The 12671-nt window shown below is 42.0% G+C and overlaps 1 protein-coding gene across 5 annotated transcripts in view; it reads right to left on the bottom strand.

Moving 5' to 3' along the window:
• Window positions 1-12390, bottom strand: part of LOC135514028 (sialate:O-sulfotransferase 2-like) — a 115404-nt gene extending 103014 nt beyond the window's left edge. The window contains exons 1-2 of one of the 5 annotated variants that reach the window (XM_064937162.1): window positions 11840-12390; window positions 11469-11485 (exon numbers count right to left, since the gene is read on the bottom strand). The gene's annotated coding sequence lies outside the window, so the exon portion shown is untranslated. Of the gene's footprint in view, window positions 1-11468; window positions 11588-11839 lie in introns of all 5 variants that reach the window. The other 4 variants (XM_064937159.1, XM_064937158.1, XM_064937161.1 and 1 more) reach the window with 4 other exon arrangements.
• Window positions 12391-12671: the final 281 nt, after the last annotated feature.

Genomic DNA, 12671 nt, shown 5'->3' on the forward strand with positions numbered 1-12671 from the left:
CAGAAGGGAGAATACGTGCAGCTGGGCTGCAGACAGTATGACAGCTGCCGAGACGTGCTCTGGGCTCACAGGACTGAGGAAGCCTCTGTACTGCAGCCTCTCACTCACAGGATGAATAAAATATGAAGTGCACAAAGCACTCAAGTCCCAGCTGAAATGGAGAGAGGGAGAGATTCTCTCTCATTCTCTCTCTCCTTCTCAGGGGAAGTGGCCATGCAGAGTTGTAGTAGAGACTTGGAGGAAAAGATAATAAAACTGACGAAGAGGAAGAGAAAAAGAGGGGGGTAGAGGAAGGCAAGGAGGAAATTGTATGAGCCATGAAGGTTGCTAAGGGAAAATAGTAGAAATAAATCCTAATTCAAACATTGCTTTAAATATGGGTACGATGAGAGGAGAGTAGTGTATTCAGGGGCAAGCACAGAATAATAGTATAAACACCCACTTAGGATTTGAAGCATCATTCATCTACAGAAGTCACACAGCCTTTTCCCAGCCTAGGTACAATCATACCAGCAACACTTGAGGTTATGTTCTCCATGAATAAGTCATAGCTACATACTGTAGTAGCAGCAATATAGCATTCCCAACCCTGGCCTCAATCTAACCTTTCAGCAAGACCTTGTTTACGTCCATGTGGCTGCATGGGGAAATGTTTCCACCGGGGAGTCAGTGAAGGACTGAGTGAGCTGAGTCATCCTCAGGCACATCTATAAGAGACCTGGTACTGACACATGCTGTCAACACAGAGTAGACACAGGAGATAATGGGAGCTGACATGGCATGGGCCCAGCCACGTGGATGACCAGGCACTGTGTGGGGCGGCAGGGTAGCCTAGTGGTTAGAGAGTTGGACTAGTAACCAGAAGGTTGCAAGTTCAAACCCCCGAGCTGACAAGGTACAAATCTGTCGTTCTGCCCCTGAACAGGCAGTTAACCTGCTGTTCCTAGGCCGTCATTGAAAATAAGAATTTGTTCTTAACTGACTTGCCTGGTTAAATAAAGGTAAAATTTAAAAAATAACGTGACACCACACATCTCACCAGACCTATGTGACTTCACTGACAGATGGAGAATGAATGAGCATGCTTACTGCTTATCACCAGACTAGAAACAATGCCAGGCTAATATTTAAAAGGTCCAATGCAGATGTTTTTATCTCAATATCAAATCATTTCTGGGTAACAATTAAGTACCTTACTGTGATTGTTTTAAACATTTAAAAAAAATAGCTTCTTAGCAAAGAGCAATTTATCAAGCAATAATTTTGCTAAGACTGTCTGAGAGTGGTCCTAGTGGCCGGGGAAAACCTAAAACTAGCTGTTACTGGCAGAGAGGTTTGGCTCTCTTTCTTATTGGTCTATTAACTAATTTACCATCTGGTGATGTCACCAGGCAGGCTAAAACTCCATCCCACCAAAACAGACTGACATTTCAGGCAGCCCTTTCAAACAGCTCGTACACTAAAACGGCATTATCATAATTTCACAGTATTATTCCAATCTCCTAGTGTGGAACTATATATTAAAGACAGGAAATCATGTTTTTGACTGTACTGGGTCTTTAAGACATCCTATTTGATGCTTGTAGTGTAGGAGCCAACTCTTTGAATTAAAACATTGTAGAACGGTAACAATTGCAGGTCTTATATTAAAAAGACAGAGCTTGGCTACTGCATTACATTACAAAATCCTAGTCATGAAGAGCAGAAAACATATTGTAAGAACATTTAAGGTTCATCCTTCATGTAATTGTTCCCAACGGTGCATAACCAACTGTGGGCCCCTCATTAGTACTCGTTTAACCACTTATTCCATGATAATAGTTTTTTTCCTTGTGTTATTACTTTTCTACTATTTATCTTTTTTCTCTCTCTACACTGTTGGGAAGCATTTCATTGTTAGTCACCTGTTGTTTACAAAATGTGAAAAATAAAATTTGATTTGATTTGAATTACACAGCAGTAACAGGCCTGTTGTATGTAGCGACTTCTAGCAGGAACAGTGGGATGCACCCTGTGATTTTGCGAGGAACTTCACTTCACAGCATTCTGACAAATCTGCATGGCAGGTGTGACAGCCCAATTAGGGTCCACCAAGAAGAGGGGAGAGGAGAGGAGATCTGATAGGCTGCTGCCTCTCCCTGTAGACAGACAGACCCACGGGGGATCCCTCTTCTCATATCCTTTATCAGACCAACAACTGGTGCTGCATTGGAGGGAGGAAGGAGCATTAACATGAAATATCTCTTCCCTTTTCTCTTTTAAGTGAAGCCTGTCTGATTCGTCACAGAGTTTTCTGAATATGGCTTTGGATCCTGTGTGTCAGTCCATTTCCTATTTCCTACTGTCCCGTGCAGTGCAGATTCACCATACATAACTAGGCCTTAAATTGGTAAACTAGATTATTGTGCAAGAAGATTGTTGTGAAGATTATGTATGTGTAACTACAGACCATACTATAGTTGCATTATTCTACCAGCAAGGGGAAGATCTGGGTAATATCTGCAACTTGTTAACCAAACAGAGCCTGAATTCATCAGTCAGGAACTGTAGCTCAAAACAAAAAGATAAATTACGAAATAAATGCTGTGTTTATCTTTCTTCCCACATGTTCCAAAGCTCATCAGCCTAAGGAGGCATTAATTACTTTAATATGGGAATTAATTTGCAGAATGGAATATAATAGCGTGGAAATCTCCAGGCTTTGGAAGTTGTGTGTTAAATATCAATGGGGCTTTAGTTTAAGGCTCAGGATTAACCCAAGATAAATGGCTCTCTGAGTTACACACTGGCGCCAGTAACTTTAAGACGTGCTGAAAGTGGAACCAGATAACTAAAAGGCTGTGTTTTAGGAGGATGGGTGTTGGCAGGTAGTGCCCTCTTGGTAAACCAGGAAGAGAAAACATGATCCAGTAGTTTGATGCATACAAAGGGTTGTTTGTGTATCAGCAACCAAGTTCAAGAATGAACAAGAGGGTCTGTTATTGTAGGTCAGCAATTACAGTTGGCTGATACTCTAATCCCTATGACTGGCCGTATCTCAAGGTCAGGCATTGACTACATAATGGACTATTCTTTCTCTCTTTTTCCCCTCACTCTCTAATTCTCTAGTGTCCACACTCTTTCTCTCCGTCACACAAACACACACACACACACACCCACACACAAGGGGAGAGTAGAGTAGTGTTAGAGTTAGAATTATTATTGATGAGGGAATCACGTGATTAGGCCTTGGGAAGGTTCTTCTACAGTGGCCAACGATCAGACCTAATCAGCCATTTTGGGTTAATAACCATGTGTGTGTCAGGGAAGAGCTTAACAGCATATGCGTTATCTACTTCAACTCTGCCAACTGAGAAGACCTGGTATCAACCTTTCAAAACCAGTTGATTGATAGATGATGTGAATGCTGGGTATGATGAGCATACAGGTACTGGCCTGTTCTGATGACTTCCTCTGCAATACAATAAATAAATGACTGACAAAGCCAACTGAATACATTTAAATCATCAAAACACAATTCAAGTTCAAGGATACAATAAGGACCGAGGGTATGATGGTATGAGCCCGCTGTTGATAACCACATTACAGTATATAAACAAGCCACCTCGAAACACAACCGGCATTATAAAGTGGATTCACACACTGACTAGCAGTGTTACAGTAATGACCTTGGCTAATGACGGGACTGATGACAAGTCATCTCCTTGTTTCTGTGACGGTGCTGATAGTGGCCAGCCCTTTCTATGGCGTCCCGCAGTCATCCATCACCATTGGGACGCCTTTAACACAGCTGATCCATCATCCTTCCTCCTCGGTGGGCAGACCCCACAGCTAATGGCCAGGCAGACGCCGTTAGAGATTGTGGTTGCCGAATTTTCCATAACAACATGTTAACAGTGACAGACTCTACAGCGTGCAGGGAAACACACTGGTGATTCACTGACAGCTGCATCCCAGCATGCTGAACCCCCCAGCCACCCACACACACCAGTACCAGCCCACCACCACCTTCCTAAAACTGTACACAGGGTGCCTTGCTCTATGTGCTGTCTGCTGGACGAGGCCCATCGGAGGAGTATTACTCTAAGTGGACAGGCCTGGGTTCACATCCTTCCGAGAGGAACATCTGTCCACAGGCTGGCTCTTAAAACTCCTCAAGAATAACAACATCAGCATAAACAAAACATGAAAGTGTTTGATGAGGATGAAGTGAATGGAATGCATAACAGCGACATACACACAAACACATGTAACTATATAAGCACGCGCACACACCCACACTCGTGCACACACACAATGTCAATGTTATACCCAATTAGGACATCATCTTGATACTTAAGTCTCATATTTGAGGGCTTTCCCATAGTCTGGCCTTTCTCCACACAATGTTAATTTACCATTTTCAGGCAGTTATTACTTGAGTATTATTTACTGAAAAATCGCACTGTTACAGATTATCCAGGTCTGAGCAAAAAATCTGTCTGAGATATGAATACAGCAAAGCCAACCCTCCTTGGGCCTTCTCAGGAACTGATCAAAGAGTCTTGCAGATAATTCCCACTCCAAAATCATCTTGTCCTTTAAGGAAATATTATCAGACAAATAGAGCATTTTCCTCTGTGCCACAAAGGAGAACATGAAACATATAGTCATACTTACTTATACTAGAAACAATCACAGAGCTGTAAGTGTACGTATATGTTTCTGTCATTTCCCTCAAAAAAACATGACTGAGCCATCACTATATACATATAAGTCCTGTGTCTCACTGTTTATAGAGGTCATAGATGAGACAATGCCTAATTAACCTGTCTGAATTTGGAGGCTTTATACTGTTTGCATTGAGATGATGGGCGTGTATTATTCACTGTTCTTTACTTCAACCCCTGATTCAACTCCTTATAACGGACAGGTCAGAGATCTGCTGTTCTGTGTGTCTATGATTATTCCTGGTCTGAAACATTCAGCCTTCTTCTGCTCCAAAACAGCAATTGACAATGAGTACAGAAAACCATCAACTCCCTCTGTCTAATGTACCATTTCACTGAGACACTGCACTGACGACGCCCAGGGAACAGTGAGGAGCCATTGTCCACATGCCAGAACTTAAGCACTCAACACTGATTCTCAGTTTTTTATAGCCAGGCTATTTCTGTATACACTCTAATGAGAATCTTGGCATCCATTCATGACGATGAAATATCGATAGAGAGAGCACATCATCAAACATACATACAGTAAAATACAGTGCCTCCCCATAAAGCAGCAGGGTTCAGAGGGTTTCAATGCTATGACAAGCTCAGACGTGGATGTTCTCTTTCAAGTCAGCTCCCCTGGTTATCTTCACAGACCAGAGCCATTGGTTCCGATCCATGAGGAGTCGCTGAGAGGTCAACAAGAGGATAAAGAGATAAGGAAGCAACATAAATGCTGAAGAAATTCAAAGCCTTCATCACTGTGATTCTGGACACTGTGCTGCTCTGGTCATGGCTCTGCAGAGGGCTGCATATCTGAGAGGCTTTAAAGTGCTCCATTGGGCTGGGTGCTAAGCCTGCTAGCAATAAACCCCTCTGAAATACTACAGATAACTGTCGAAATAAAGGAAACACTGACATAAAGTGTCTTAATAGGGCATTGGGCACCACGAGCCACCTGAACAGCTTCAATGCACCTTGGTATAGATTCTACAAGTGTCTGGAACTCTATTGGAGGAATGCACCTTTGCATAGATTCTACAGGTGTCTGGAACTCTATTGGAGGAATGCACCTTGGCATAGATTCTACAAGTGTCTGGAACTCTATTGGAGGAATGCACCTTGGCATAGATTCTACAAGTGTCTGGAACTTTGTTGGAGGAATGCGACACCGTTCTTCCATGAGAAAATTCCATAATTTGGTGTTTGTTGATGGTGGTGGAATACACTGTCTCAGAATTTCCCAAAAGTGTTCAATTCGGTTGAGATCTGGTGACTGAGACACACCCTTTAAGCACCCTATGATTCTTTGAGAGCCATCTTTCAAAGTCACTGGGATCTCTTCTTCTAGCCATGGTAGCCAAAACAATGGGAAACGGGGAGTTTTGATACATGACCCAAAGCATGATGCGTAATTAACTCAGGGACTACACCTGTGTGGAATTTACTAAAGTATTTCCTTTTTTGGGCAGTTACCTTTATTTACATACTGTATTTTGAAAAAGTGTTCTTTGAAAGATTCTTGTAAGGGTGACAGGAATGAGCACCCACAACGAATGTGTCAGCTGCCCTGGTGTGTAATTGGAATGAATGAATTCTCAGTATTCTCCTGAGAATGCTGAGAATGTAATCGTTTTGATAAGAACGAATGGGTAATACTACAAAATACTGTACCATGCATCAGTTTTCCCCATGGTTAGTTAACATTCCAATAACAGTCATTGAGAGCACCTGGCTGCCTCTTGTTCCAAGCTAACTGTGAGGGGGCTAGAGGAACATTATTTAGATATCCTGTTGCTGCTTGGCACAGCCTCACTCAGAATTGAATCCCCCTTGAGCGTTCATGTCACAAGCCTAGTCTGTCAGCTACAGTAAAAATAATGATGTTTTTTTAAATGTACATAAAGTGTGAAGTATTTTGTTTGTAATGTATTTTTGGTTAAATGTTTGACCCCAGTAAGACTAGCTGTTGTCGTTGGCGTCGACTAATGGGGATGCTAATAAATCAAAATGTAATTTCTCAAAATGTGTGACTTAAAATGAATCCATCTGATTTAAAAGTAGAAGGTGTTGACAATTATATAATACACTGCTCAAAAAAACAAAGGGAACACTTAAACAACACAATGTAACTCCAAGTCAATCACACTTCTGTGAAATCACTTAGGAAGCAACACTGATTGACAATAAATTTCACATGCTGTTGTGCAAATGGAATAGACAACAGGTGGAAATTATAGGCATTTAGCAAGACACCCCCAATAAAGGAGTGGTTCTGCAGGTGGGGACCACAGACCACTCCTCAGTTCCTATGCTTCCTGGCTGATGTTTTGGTCACTTTTGAATGCTGGCGGTGCTTTCACTCTAGTGGTAGCATGAGACTGAGTCTACAACCCACACAAGTGGCTCAGGTAGTGCAGCTCATCCAGGATGGCACATCAATGCAAGCTGTGGCAAGAAGATTTGCTGTGTCTGTCAGCATAGTCCCGAGCATGGAGGCGCTACCAGGAGACAGCCCAGTACATCAGGAGACGTGGAGGTGGCCGTAGGAGGGCAACAACCCAGCAGCAGGACCGCTACCTCCGCCTTTGTGCAAGGAGGAGCAGGAGGAGCACTGCCAGAGCCCTGCAAAATGACCTCCAGCAGGCCACAAATGTGCATGTGTCAGCTCAAACGGTCAGAAACAGACTCCATGAGGGTGGTATGAGGGCCCGACATCCACAGGTGGAGGTTGTGCTTACAGCCCAACACAGTGCAAGACGTTTGGCATTTGCCAGAGAACACCAAGATTGGCAAATTCGCCACTGGCGCCCTGTGCTCTTCACAGATGAAAGCAGGTTCACACTGAGCACATGTGACAGACGTGACAGAGTCTGGAGACGCCGTGGAGAATGTTCTGCTGCCTGCAACATTCTCCAGCATGACCGGTTTGGCGGTGGGTCAGTCATGGTGTGGGGTGGCATTTCTTTGAGGGGCCGCACAGCCCTCCATGTGCTCGCCAGAGGTAGCCTGACTGCCATTAGGTACCGAGATGAGATCCTCAGACCCCTTGTGAGACCATATGCTGGTGTGGTTGGCCCTGGGTTCCTCCTAATGCAAGACAATGCTAGACCTCATGTGGCTGGAGTGTGTCAGCAGATCCTGCAAGAGGTAGGCATTGATGCTATGGACTGGCCTGCCCATTCCCCAGACCTGAATCCAATTGAGCACATCTGGGACATCATGTCTCGCTCCATCCACCAACGCCACGTTGCACCACAGACTGTCCAGGAGTTGGCGGATGCTTTAGTCCAGGTCTGGGAGGAGATCCCTCAGGAGACCATCTGCCACCTCATCAGGAGCATGCCCAGGCATTGTAGGGAGGTCATACAGGCACGTGGAGGCCACACACACTACTGAGCCTCATTTTGACTTGTTTTAAGGACATTACATCAAAGTTGGATCAGCCTGTAATGTGGTTTTCTTCTTTAATTTTGAGTGTGACTCCAAATCCAGACCTCCATGGGTTGATAAATTTGATTTCCATTGATCATTTTTGTGTGATTTTGTTGTCAGCATATTCAACTATGTAAAGAAAAAAGTATTTAATAAGAATATTTCATTCATTCAGATCTAGGATGTGTTATTTTAGTGTTCCCTTTATTTTTTGAGCAGTGTATATACAACCTGCCATTAATAGTGGGTACTGGGTTTTATACCCTTTTATCTTGAGAGCGTGATGACAACGGGTATTTCCATGGAAAAGGACCCATGAGGAACAAATGTCAAATGAAAGCTAAGACTATATTTTTGGGAAATGAAGGCTTAGATACATTTTTCAACCATTTTCAATCTTAAAAATTAGACATACATAAGTAAAGGCTTTGATTTATAGATGGAAAAGAGGTCTTAAAAAACATCAACAAGAAAAAGTCTTAAAGGGTATCAGAAATACATCAAAAGGCAATAATGTTGACGTAAACACCCCTGTCAACTAATACCAACACTTATATTTAGTTTTGGAGATATTGTTTACCTTCTGTAAGTTTAAGAAATATTGCCTCCAAAAAATTCTTATTTGTCATGAGCGACGATAATGAAAGTTCACAGAAGCAACATGTAAAGATAGACCTACCAATTAGTTATAGTGATTTTACAAAAAATGTCACTATTTTGTTTATGTATTATTAAGTGATTAAAACTCATAATTCCATCATCCAAATTGGTAATGGAATTACTGCAACTGAATTGGCTACAATGGGATATCATAAAAGTCACAAACCACAGTTGTGTTACCTGCCACTGTCCTCCCTTCCACTGGTGTACTGTTATGTTCAACTGATAACTGTTCTCTTTCTGTTGTCTGGTGATCTATCTATCTATCTATCTATCTATCTATCTATCTATCTACAACCTGCCATTAATAGTGGGTACTGGGTTTTATACCCTTTTATCTTGAGAGCGTGATGACAACGGGTATTTCCATGGAAAAGGACCCATGAGGAGCAAATGTCAAATGAAAGGAGGCAATATTTCTTAAACTTACAGAAGGTAAACCATCTATCTAGGTAAACTCTCTCTCTCTCTCTCTCTCTCTCTCTCTCTCTCTCTCTCCTACCTACCTACCTACCTACCTACCCATGAGCCCCTCTCTTTCCATTTACTTTAACCAGCATCCGCACCGACCAACACCGGACGTCCATAGACGTTGAAAAGTAGTTGAAATTTGGTCAGTCCACTCTGGCCTTCATGTTGACGTCCACAGACGGACCGGACTAGACCAAATCTGAACCTATCATAGACATTTGTTTCCAAAGTTTAGATAGTACAGTACAATAATGTACATTGAGTAGAGTACAGTGCAATACAGTATATTGTACTGTATACTGTATTGAACTATACTCTAGTTTACTCTACTGTATTGCACTAAACTCTACTCTGCATTGCTGTGCTGTATTCTACTGTGCTGTGCTGTATTCTACTGTGCCCTGCAATTATCAGCTGTGATGTCCAAACTTGTGAAACAGGGAATGACATTCATATCCATAATTATGCATTTCTGTGTTGTACAGATCAGGGACCCATAATGTAATTTCGTTACCGGGTGTAAATTCACCCCACTTACTGTAGTTCAATAAACAAACTCAAGGTGCCATGTCATAGCTGACACCCCTATCTTTCTGCAGAGTTTTTGGAAAACGTGTTTACATAAAACCCTGAGGGGGATTTTACTGTAATTACATTACCCAAGTAAAGTATCCTTGTGCATAGAGTTGTATGGTTTGTTAAACTTTCAAATCAATGTTTTTTGTTTGTCATACATTTCTGTTACCGTGGAATTGCCCATAGGCTACTGTACAATGGCAACAGACCTAGCATTAATAACTGGGCATTTCAAGGCCTTGTTGTCATTTTACAGACTTAAGATATTGCTATTCTGTTATTCTGACCAAAGAAAGCTATTAAATGTGGTTAATGTTTGCTTACCTCCAGTCCTTACTGAATAAATATGCTTCTGGAGAGCACCTGCTGACAGATGATGATGCTTCATGATAAATACCACTGAATATCACTTCAGTCAATTGCCCCATTACTGAGCTGCCACAAAGGAGAATAAATATCCTAACATATATCTAAGCATGTCATTAGCTCTAGTAACAGAACAACAGAGGGTAAAGGAAGTGAAAGAAGAAAGGCAGAAAGACAGGCAGGTCTCCTCTGCTCTCTGAGGTGGATCTGCAAATCATCATGCTAGTTAAACATTAGCATGAGGGCTCTAAAGAAAGTCCAGCTACTTCACACTTTGGGTCAAGTGAGAGTGGCGATGTGTTGATTCAAGGCCACATGATATTTACATAAAGCCAGCCCTCCAGAACAGGCAGGGGAATAATTACATGCAGCCGAGCTGAGCCACTGACTCGGCATGATGGCACACGCTGGGATGAGTTGGCTACTGGTGGAGACTAGGGCGCTCTCACATTTCCATTAGCACTTAAATAATCCAAATAAACCCTGCATGTATCACAAGGTGTTGTTGTGAGATCCACACTGTGTTCAGTGCTGGCAGTCACAAATTAAACAAATTGGTCTTATTTGAGGTTGAGGTGAATCAGATAGATATAGATAGCATCCCATACCCAGTCCAAAATCAAATAACTTGCTAATGGGACTATTGTTTTACCCACTTTCTGGGACTATTGTTTTGACCTCTTTCTTTGTAATATATGTAGAACATATGCAAGAAAATTAATTAAATAAAACTATTCTTGCATTTAGAGTCTGTTAGAATAAATAAAGTAGGCATCTTGGTCCGGTAATGGTAGGCCCATCTGTTATGCTTTCCATGTCAGCTCAGTGATAATGACTCTTTCCACCATTAACTACTAGTGATCATTTGGTTTTTTGATTTTTATTTAGTTTCCCATCAGCTGACGCCAATGGCGACAGCTAGTTATACTTGGGGTCCGACACGTAACGGAAAAGACATTGCAGACAAAAGACTTTACAACTGACGTATATTAAGATGTAGTGTGTGTGTGTGTGTGTGTGTGTGTGTGTGTGTGTGTGTGTGTGTGTGTGTGTGTGTGTGTGTGTGTGTGTGTGTGTGTGTGTGTGTGTGTGTGTGTGTGTGTGTGTGTGTGTGCACGCATCTATCAGTTACGCATGCATGTAAGTACATATAGTAAACACAACAAGTAGGTCTCTCACCACAACCTTCAGCAGGCTGCAAAAATAATGGTCTACTTTTATTAAGCTATAGGCTGTAGGCTACATTCTGATGTTTGTATTACTTACATTTATGTCAGAGCCCACTGCAGCATACATAAAGATCCAAGGGGAGAGAAGAGGACCAATGATGAGTAGTGAACAAGTTGTACCACTGCATGGGGTTTTCTGAAATTACACTACACTGTCTGAAAGTCAACAATTGTGATGGGGGCACATTTATCAGATATTATACTGTAGAAACCAGCTGATAGAACTAGATTTGATACATTAGAAATCTGCTGATAGACGTTATAGAGTACAATACATTTACATATAAATGTTCATCTGCTTATAGAAAACACTCATAATAGCCTACAATTTCATATCTGGCAAAAAAATAATAATTGTTTGACAACTTTCATTTAAATAAATAAAATATGATAAGGTACATAACCTACCTCAAATAGGAGTCATAAGAGAGTAATCCACGGGAGAGTCGAATACAATCCGTTACCGCATATACGGAAATATTTGTCTGAACCTAATGGAAAGACGCAACTCTGAAATAAGAATCGGTCTGATACAGCTCTCATTGACAATCTTGGCTCCTCACAAAATGAAGAGTATAGATCCAGTGGTAATCTAAATGTTGCGATAGGGTTTCTAATTTATGTATTCACCATAACGTCCGAGCGTCTGTCCTCTGTCACTGCGATTCTCAATCCCGTTACAAACCAATATCTGTCTAGTTCAATACAGCATTCTGTGGATGCTGCCACAAGCTTATTAACAAGGACAGAATAAGGCAGAATAGCATATGGTCCTTGAAGCAAACTCAATTATGTTGATGACGGTACACAGGAGACGATCATTTCCGTACCCCGTAATCTGCTGTTAGGTCAAAGTCGGTATGATGCAGCCAGCGTGTCACGGTGAGGCGACTTGTCTCTCTGTGTCCAGAGAGCCTGTCAAACAGCCCTGCGGGTCGTGCACACCACAGCGGTAACCGCGCTCTGCGCTCCACACAGGCCGACAGCACTGCCTACTGTATTTAAAGAGACACAGCATAAAATACGCGCAACCAAGGGCGCAGTGACTGTGGATTTACATATATGAAACATTATAAACCATATAGGCCACCCTGCACGTCAAACGAATCATGGTACATTTATACTACAGTTTGAGCTATTTATGTACGTTCGTGTCTTGAATTAATTATATGGGGCAGGGGCAGGTCTGAGCATGGTCACCTTGACAAAATGACAGATTAGCTTCGAATATGTAATGTCA

The sequence above is a fragment of the Oncorhynchus masou genome, chromosome 25 (genome assembly GCF_036934945.1).
Source record: "Oncorhynchus masou masou isolate Uvic2021 chromosome 25, UVic_Omas_1.1, whole genome shotgun sequence".
Taxonomy (NCBI): Eukaryota; Metazoa; Chordata; class Actinopteri; order Salmoniformes; family Salmonidae; genus Oncorhynchus; species Oncorhynchus masou.